Raw genomic sequence first — 10,600 nt, 5'->3', positions numbered from 1 at the left:
GGATCCACCACTGCGTTCCCACTGTTTCGTTGTTTGGCTAATGAAGTAATTAAGATTCCTTTCTGATCTAGACTTTCTACTTTTTGTCTCGCCTGCAAAAGTCGTAGAATGCGAGAGAGACATAGGGATATTACAATCTGGGGCGGCGGCTTTATATTTCAGAAGGCAGAATACCCGGATGGTTCAAACCTTGTATGCAGATATCTTATGGTATGAGGTTTCCCTCTGTCATATGCCCATTGTCCTTGATCTCATCTTCATGGTTCAGTGACTGCTTGAAAAAAAAATGTCAAGTGACAATACTTGAATACTCGCTAATATGAATATTAAACTATATTTGGTATATGGGTTCTCTGAAACGTCTACATGTCCGTCAGGTAGGGTTCACCTGACCTTGTCCTCAATTTCAAAGTTCATTGGAAAATGTCTATTTTTGTTGGGTTTTTTTTTCAGATACTAAGCACTATATATGTCAAATGGAATGATTGTATGGTGTATACTGTAAATTCAGAAATTATTGCGTGCATTTTTTATTGCGATTTTTTCAATTTAGACTAAAATGCGATTTCAATTTTTGCGATATTGAGAAAAATCCTATTTAATTCATATAAAAAATTTCAAAATGCGAGTTTAAATAATTGCGATTATAACCCAGTCGCAATTTTCGCAATAATAAAAACATCGCAATAATTTCTGAATTTACAGTATGTCCGTCTTTCAGTTTTCTTCTGACATTGAACTCATTTTCATGGTTCCTTAGACACTGTTTAGTTTTTGTGATTTGGTATATTTCTCCGATATTGTAAGCAATAGGTCAGCTATATTTGGTGTATGAAATGAATATAAGGTGTACATATAAATTAGAGGATGCGGTATGTTTACCAATGAGAAAACTCTCCATCCAAGTTACAGTGTATAAAAAGTTAACAATTATTGGTCAAAGTGCGGCCTTCAACACGGAGCCTTGGCTCTCACCGAACAACAAGCTATAAAGGGCCCCAAAATGACTAGTATACACCAATTCAAACAGAGAAAACAACGGTCCAATCTATATAAAAGAAAGAGAAACGAGAAACACTTTTGAACCACACCAACACACGAAAACCACTGAACAACAGGCTCCTGACTTAGGACAGGTATATAAAAATGCAGCGGGTTTAACCGTTTTAACAAGCCCCAACCTTCACCCTAACCCGAGACAGTAGTGAACATTACAACACAAAGAAAACCCATAAAATATTAATTGAAATGGCTCAACTCGATCAAAAAGACATTTAAACAAAAACAAGGAAACATACACTGAACCAATAAGTTTGATCTATGACACAATATAATAAAAAGATATAGGAACAGGGTCAAAAGACAACTCTAACCTGGGACAAAATGGCGTTAAATAAACCAACGTGCACAGGTAAATTGACCTTTACCTCATTTTCATGGTTCATTGGTCGATGATAAGTTTTCACAATTTTGTTAGTATTTCGGATACGTTTAGCAATAGGTCAACTATATTTGGTGTATGGCATGGTTGTAAGGTGCACATGTCCATCTGGCAGGGTTCTTTGACATTGACCTCATTTTTATGGTTCATTGGTCAATTTTTAGATTTGCGGTTTATTCTGTTTCTCAAGTAATATTAGTGATAGGATCACTATATTTTGTGTATGGAATGATTGTAAGGTGTACATGTCTGTCTGGCATGGTTCATCTTAGTACTGTAACCTCATTTTCATAGAACCTTGATAATGTTAGGTTTATATGATACTTGTAGTAAAACATTCATATTACAGACTTTCAACATGAACTCAATGATAAGTAAAACAGGCGAGACAATTCAGCGTGTGCATTCTTGTACTTTCTAATGGTACTGGGCTCTGCTGACATTCAAACCCAATTACACAAGTTAAACAATAAGACAACACACAACTCACAAATCTCAGTTGATGACACATGCAGAGAGCTTAGTAATATTATACACTAAGCTGCATTCAAATCTTTAAAAAGACAAAAAAATAAACAGTAAAAAACATAAAAAAACACAAAAAGTGGTTTAACAAGGACCTAAAAAAATATGAGAATACATCTGTTAAATTATGGGAAAATATACTCAAAGCATCTAAAAGACCCACTTGTTAAAAATCATTTTTACAAACTTTATCGTCAGTACAATAAAACAAGGAAACAAACATACAGACAATACAAACAATCCTTGCTTAATCAATTAGAAAATTTACACGCAGACAATCCAAAACTATACTGGAACCTTATAAATGACTTGAAGGACACCAAAAAACATGAAGACAATTATTCTACAATTGATTCATCTGCATGGTTTTCACATTTTCAAAATCTGAATACTTTACAGGATAAATTCAAGGCACGCCTGGAAGAATTACAAAAACAGGTAGATAAATTAGAGACAGTAAAATGTTTTAATAAGCTTGATATGTCCATAAAAGACACTGAAATATCAAAAGCTTTAGCTAAACTAAAACCTAACAAAAGCCCAGGGTTGGATAACATCTCAAACAATATGTTAAAACATGGTCAATCAATTCTATTACCTATTCTTAAACAACTTTTTAACACATGTCTTTCTTCTGGAATTTATCCCAAGTGTTGGAGTGATGGTTATATCTCAACAATTCACAAATCTAGTGGCATTGCAAATCCTAACAATTATAGAGGAATCACAGTGACCAGTGCCATTGGAAAAGTGTTTAATAGTGTACTTAATAGTAGGTTTGATGATTTTTTATTGAAACATAACTTAATTCATGAATGTCAATTAGGTTTTACAAAAAAAGCTAGAACTTCAGATCACATGTTTATTATTAAATGTATTTTTGATAAAAATTGTAATTCAAAGGATGGAAAGGTTTATGCCTGCTTTGTGGATTTTCAGAAAGCTTTCGACACAGTCATTCGTACTGGTATTAAGTTAGAATTACTATCTGCGGGCGTGGGTACTTCATTTTATAATGTTATTAAACACATGTATGAATCAAGTAAATCTTGTCTTAAGATTCAATCCAGAGTAACAGATTTTTTCCAGATAAAACTTGGAGTTAAACAAGGGGACAATTTAAGTCCCAATCTATTCAAGTTATTTATAAATGACTTGCCAGAGTATTTACAAGAAAGTGAAGACCCTGTTATACTTTAATGAGAAACCAGTTAATTGCTTATTGTATGCAGATGCTTTGGTCCTTTTATCAACATCTGCTAAAGGATTGCAAACAAGACTAAACATTCTGGAAAAATATTGTAAAGATTGGTGTTTAAGTGTAAATCCCACCAAAACAAAGGTTCTGATATTCAACAAAGCAGGCAGACACATTTGTGAAAAATTTACTTATGAAAATATGTTGATTGATAGTGTTAATAATTATAAATATCTTGGTTTGCACTTTAGTGCATCAGGGTCATTTTCAAATGCTCAGAATGAACTGTATATTTTAAAAAGTCCTTGAAGGCTTATTATAAATTGTACAAGAATTTGTTATCACTTAATCCAAGCATAAGTACCAGCTTACATGTATTTGATCATACCATATAACCAATACTCCTATATGGGTTTGAAATATGGGGAACTTTTAATCCATTCTCAGCAAGATTCAGAAATGGAACTTTACCATTTGATAAAATCTATTCCAGTTTAAAATGTGAGCGACTACATATCAAATTTTGTAAACTTGTTTTAGGTGTTCATAAAAAATCCACGAATTTTGGAATTTTATCTGAGCTAGGGCGATTCCCATTATATTATGATATGATTAAATCCATGTTAAATTACTGGTATCGCTTGGAAAATCTTGATTCCACATTTTCTCTTCTTAAAGATGCTTATGTAACATCACAAAATCTTTCTCATTCAAAAAACCATCTTGATATGGCTCTATGAAGTCAATTCTTGAAATGATCCCAGACATCAATCATATATCTTTACCATTACCAAAAATTAATAGCTTCAAAGCTAATATGAAAAAAAAATTAAAATCATATTTTATAGACTTGTGGAACACTGAATTGGTAAAGCATTCAGATGGTAAACTTAGAACTTATGTTACATTTAAATCAGTTTTTGGAAGAGAAAAATATCTTTCCATTATAAGGAATTTTGAACAGAGACGAAGCTTAACAAAGCTCAGAATTTCATCACACCACTTAAGAATTGAGTCCGGAAGGTATCAGGGTACTCTCCTAAATGACAGAACTTGTACTCGTTGTAACTCCGGAGATGTGGAGGATGAATATCATTTTCTATTTCATTGTGTTAAATTTAATGATGACCGCATTCATCTATTTCAAGAGATAACTAAAAGTTGCCCCAACTTTTTAACTCTTAACGCAAGAGATAAACTGATATGGCTTATGAACACAGAAGATAAGTCAATTCTCACTGCTGCATGTAAATTTATTTCGAAAAATTGTTAATTATGTGGCTTTCTTGTCTGCTTCAGACACGAGGAGGACTGTGTAAATAACACAGCTCCTTGAGTACCGCCCCTTGGTGTCTGTTGCAGTAGGGAAACCTACACCATTCTCAATACCTATTACTGCAGTATACTTTAATTGCTGTGAATACACATGAACTTTTTTTTTGCATTTGTATTTGTTTTTCTGCATCAGATACGAGGAGGATTGTTAGAGCTTTTAAGCTCACAATCCTAGAGCATCGTCCCTTGGTGTCTGTTGCAGCTAAACAATCATTTATATTTATATTTATACATTTTCAGCAAAATATTTTAAAATCAAGTGAGAAAAAAAAAAGTTTGCCACATCTCTGGAGTAGCAACTCTTTAACATGTTAAATACTTTTTATTTTAACATATAATACCTGTATGACTTTATTTCAATAGTTGAAGTTTATTATATGAATGTCATGTAAAATACTGTCTGATGTATCAATTATATATGTTATGTGTATATGCCCCCCTGGGGACCTTATTTGGAAAATAAAACTTATCTTATCTTATCTTATCTTATCTTATCTGTAATGATATATGAATGAGACCCGAGTTAGACGAAGTGCTGATTACAAGTGTGTTAGTTAAGTGCAGCGACGTCTCCAATGTTTCGGAGTCGGACTATTGAAGAAATAAAGATCTCTTACTGATCCTGACTTTCTTATTTCAATGACTTATTAGTGAGACCCGAGAGGTACGAAGTGTTGGTCGCAGTGGTCCTGAACCAGACTTTCTTGTTTTCAAAGCTCAAGTTCAACAGATTATTTCATGTGATAATTTGAGTAATTTGTAATGATAATTTATTCGTCACTATATTTGGTGATAATGTTGTAAGGCCTGGCGGTCATAAAATTTTCAAGTACAATTTTCGTACTCAGACTATTTTAATCAAACAATTAAAATACTGGATTTGGTTTTCCGAGCACAAATTTTGTACTCTGAGTACTGAGTAAAGTTTTATGACCGAGGTCCATGATACTCCATTGTATAAGTACAACTGATATCTATGATGATAATTGTGATAGGTGGCTGCTGAACATATGCATATTCAGGACGATATCATGTTAATCTAATATGAATATTAACACTGCCTTGTACCAGACCGACACGCCTGGCTGGATTTTTAACTTGCTATATAACTAGTTCACAAGGAACATTCCGCAGTAAAACATTTCACTTTACACAGACACAGTATTCTAATTCCGTGCCGACTAGTCTTTGCTCCTTAAATGCCTCGTGGTTAGCGCAGAACCAGGAAAAACAAATCTTAATGTCTTTGGTTTGACCCGGCATGTTCAAACCCATGCCTTCCCGCACTCGAGGCGAACACGCTTCCTCGAGACCACCTAGTCGGTCTGATATCTAGGACATTATGTTTAATCTGAAGCATTTCATTTAAATGTTTTCCGAAAATATTGGATGTAAATTTTCTGGTAACGCCATGCTGTTTCTCATGTTTGTTTTTCGTTTATTGTTTTGTATAGTTTGTTCTTGTGTTGTGTCGTTTCACCACTGTTCCGGTTGAAGGGAGGGTTTGGCGCAAATAAACTGGTTTAAACCTGCTGCATTTGTTTGCACCTTCCTAAGCCAGGAACCTGTTGTTCAGTGGTTGTCGTTGTTCCTAAGCCAGGAACCTGTTGTTCAATGGTTGTCGTTCTTCCTAAGCCAGGAACCTGTTGTTCAGTGGTTGTCGTTGTTCCTAAGCCAGGAACCTGTTGTTCAGTGGTTGTCGTTGTTCCTAAGCCAGGAACCTGTTGTTCAGTGGTTGTCGTTGTTCCTAAGCCAGGAACCTGTTGTTCAGTGGTTGTCGTTCTTCCTAAGCCAGGAACCTGTTGTTCAGTGGTTGTCGTTGTTCCTTAGCAAGGAACCTGTTGTTCAGTGGTTGTCGTTCTTCCTAAGCCAGGAACCTGTTGTTCAGTGGTTGTCGTTGTTCCTAAGCAAGGAACCTGTTGTTCAGTGGTTGTCGTTGTTCCTAAGCCAGGAACCTGTTGTTCAGTGGTTGTCTTTGTTCCTAAGCCAGGAACCGGTTGTTCAGTGGTTGTCGTTGTTTCTAAGCCAGGAACCTGTTGTTCAGTGGTTGTCGTTTGTTGGTGTGGTTGTCGTTGTTCAGTGGTTGTCGTTTGTTGATATGGTTCATAATTGTGTCTCGTTCCTTTATAGCCTACTGTTCGGTGTGAAACAAGGCTCCGTGTTAAAGGCCGTACTTTGACCTATAATGTACGGTTTATACTTTTTACAATTTTTGGGCCCTTTATTGCTTGCTGTTCGGTGTGAGCCAAGGCTCCGTGTTAAAGGCCGTACTTTGACCTATAATACATAGTTTATACTTTTTACAATTGTGACTTGGACGGAGAGTTGTCTCATTGGCACTCATGCCACATCTTCTTCTATCTACTCAAAGGAATCCTTTTTTATTGCTGTTATAAAGGCTCATTACCTTATACCCAACATTGTCTGTTGATTCATAATTTAAAGGTAATGTTGATTCCTTGTTCTACTTTTAGGTGTAATACCACCAAATCATAGTACGTCGCATACGAAAATAGGTCGAAAAAAAATATTCCCTTGAATTTGACAGTTGTAGGTAATTGATCCTACATTTCATTGCAGTAAAACATTTCTGGGTCATAAACATATATCTTGGGTATTTCAAAGCACCATTATTTTTTTATTTGGGGTTTCTATAGAATATTTTGGAAACCTGAAGTTACATGGTTACTAAAGCTTGTACACAGGTTAAAAAAGGGGGAAAATTTGATTGGTTAACTTCCAGTGATGGTTTTTTTCTTGTTATGTGAATTTTTTTCTATAGTACTGGACAGGATAAAACTTTACTCATGCCAAATATTTCTTTATTTGAAACAAAGATAAATTCTGCACAATTTTTTGAAAAGTGCAAATTTAACAAAGACTAATAGGGGAAAATCAATGGTGGTATTACACCTTTTAGTATAAAATAAGGAGATGCGGTATGATTACCAATGAGACAACTGTCCAACAAAGTCCAACTGAAGCGGATACAGGCAACTATTATAGATCACCTTACTGCCTTCAACAATGAGCCGAACCCATACAGTAAAGTCAGCTATAAAAGGCACGACATGTGAAACAGTTCAAACAAAAAATCAAACGGCCCGATTTATAGCAAATGATAATAACATTCATCTACCTTGAATTCTGTGCAGTCCAAAATCATAACGCAATTGCAATTAGGACTTTTTTTAAAGTATATCTTGGGGACATAATGTTTAACCCCGCCGCATGTTTGCGTCTGTCCCATATCAGGAGCCTCTGGCCTGTGTTAGTCTTGTATGATTTTCAATTTTAGTTTCTTTTATATATTTCGGATTTAGTATGACGTCCATTATCACTGAATTAGTACACATTTTTGTATAGGGGCCAGCTGAAGCACGCCTCCGGGTGCGGGATTTTCTCGCTGTATTGAAGACACATTGGTGGCCTTCGGTATTTTTTTTCGCTCTTTGGTTGGGTTGTTGTCTCTTTGACACATACCCGATTTCCATTCTCAATTTTATTGAGTACATATCGATTTTTGAAAATATTGATTTGATGTGACAGGATTTATGAAATAGTATACATTGAAAAACGGAATGGCGTCGTTAGAAACAAAATAGCGTCGTAGCGTACACCAAAAAATATTACCCATGATGCGTTAAATTCTGAAACGGCGAAATATTTAGCTCCGATCAAAAACAATAAATCCCTTCTTAATGTGTTTTATTTTAAGGTTCTTTCTAGTCACCCTGATATTGGAAGTGTTTAATCAAATTTTTGGGTTCAAAATTATCGTTGCTATATATATTGATGCTAGTATGGGTATAATCATCAACTTCATTCACAAATTTCTGAATTTCTTGTTTCTTGTTTCAGTTTTAGCATCTCAATAATTTTTATTATAAAATTTTGTCTCAAATGTTTTTTCTTTTTCTTTTAGCACACTTCTTCAAATCTTCGGCTGTTATAAAATAATTATTTCTTAATGATTTATCAAATGACATTGACTTGGATGGAGAGTTGTCTCATTGGCACTCATACCACATCTTCTTATATCTATAGATTACATGATTGTTTCCCCTTGAAAACTTATTTTTGATTTTAAATTTCTAATTTCACTTTCTGACCAATGTTTTTCAATTTTCATTTAATGCATTGGACTTTTTCTTAAACAAACATCCTTGAATATGTTATCAGATATGATTGAGGTTTTCAGGTGCTAAATTTATTCCTGACTCACTGATTTTCAAATTCTTATTGGTCAAAGTCTACAATCATATTTATCATTTCCTAATTAGATGATAATATAAAAAAGAAGATGTGGTATGATTGCCAATGAGACAACTCTCCACAGGAGACCAAATGACACAGAAATTAACAACTATAGGTCACTGTACGGCCTTCAACAATGAGCAAAGCCCATAAGCTATAAAAGGCCCCGAAATGACAATGTCAAACAATATTTTTTTCTGTAGACTTCGATCTGACGTCCATTTGTAGCTTGTACAATTTTTTAGCAATGAGGTGGTCTTATTAATTTTATGGGAAAACAATCAACTTATATTTTAAAACAAAATAAATCTGAACATGGTCAGAGAGGTAATTAAGACTTTTAGTACAAACAAAATTCACTGATGACAAGAGGTGCATGCTAACTATACCATACATAGTATAAACAGTAATTACAACCATTAAAAATATAAAAAGTATAGGTGACGAGCTCAGGTTTGAAGGCTCAAGAACGTATTCTAATTCAGTACGTTTTATCAAAACAATTTTTTATGTTAGAACTTCTTAAAAGTATACGCAGTTGTGAATTTTGATCCTCAATGGTCTTCAACTTCGTACTTTATTTGGCCTTTTTAACTTTTTTTTATTCGAGCGTCACTGATGGTCTTTTGTAGACGAAACGCGCGTCTGGCGCAAATACAAAATTTCATCAATCCTGGTATATATGATGAGTTTATTTATAACGTACAACACGATTTGGTTTCATTTGATATGACTTATTTTTCTAATAAAACCGGCTCGTTTCAGTTGAACAAAAAATGACAAAAATTGCCCAACTGTGGTAGTCACGTGTTTCCATTGTTATCTTTAGAAATGGGGTCAAACCGAGTAAAGAACCTAGTAAAGAGTTACCTATAAATCTTGAAAAACTTTCAAATATCGATAACAGTTCAAAACTTTACCTTTATAGTAAACTTAAAAATGAAATTAAACTGGAAGACTACTTGCACAATCTAAACAATTTTAATAGTCGTCAACTTTTAACAAATTCCGTGTAAGTGACCATAACTTGGAAATTGAAATAGGTCGATATAAAAAAATTCAAAGAGAACACAGAGTGTGTAAAGTTTGTAAAATTTTAGATGATGAGCAACACTTTTTCCTTCATTGCCAAATCAAAAGTAATATTAGAAATTCCCCCATAAATGCAATTAAAACCCATTATCCTAATTTTAACCAGCTTGACTCAAACTCTAACCTTAAAAACTATTTTAGATCCCAATAAAGATATTTTGTCTAGTGTTGTATGCTTTATAAAGCAATCAATGGAATTGCGAAAATAAGGTCCACATTGGTCAATTATCTATATACTTATAATATATATATTATTAATATTAACTTGACTTGTTTAACACTTTTTTTCATGTATTGTATGTTTCTTGTCACTTGTGTATATTATGTTTGCATTTAACCTGTCAGGGTTTCACTTTTTGCAATAAAGTTATTATAAATCGGCCATTTAGAATATTCGTCTTGACGATATACATACATGTACATGTGATTTTCCATTACAATTTAAAGTTTGATCTTGACTATCTCTTTCTACAAATATATCATCATCATAGTTTGAAAGTAGAATAAGCAGTTCGATGATATTTTCACTTCAATTATGCATTTGACACGTTCTGCATAATGACATTATTTTGGGAGATGATTTTTGACCATTTTTTTTTAAATCATATGTAATAAATCAGCATGGCAAATTTTACTTACATCAAAGTTTTATAAACCATGCACTGATATTAAAGACTCAAAAATGTCTGGTGAAACCTAATAATATCATGCAAAAGGTTCTTTGTTTTTTTATGCACAATAATTTGCGTTTT

This window comes from Mytilus californianus, unplaced genomic scaffold (assembly GCF_021869535.1).
Source record: "Mytilus californianus isolate M0D057914Y unplaced genomic scaffold, xbMytCali1.0.p SCAF_10, whole genome shotgun sequence".
Classification (NCBI taxonomy): domain Eukaryota; kingdom Metazoa; phylum Mollusca; class Bivalvia; order Mytilida; family Mytilidae; genus Mytilus; species Mytilus californianus.
The sequence above is the reverse complement of the archived record's forward strand: the minus strand, read 5'-3'. Positions refer to the sequence as shown.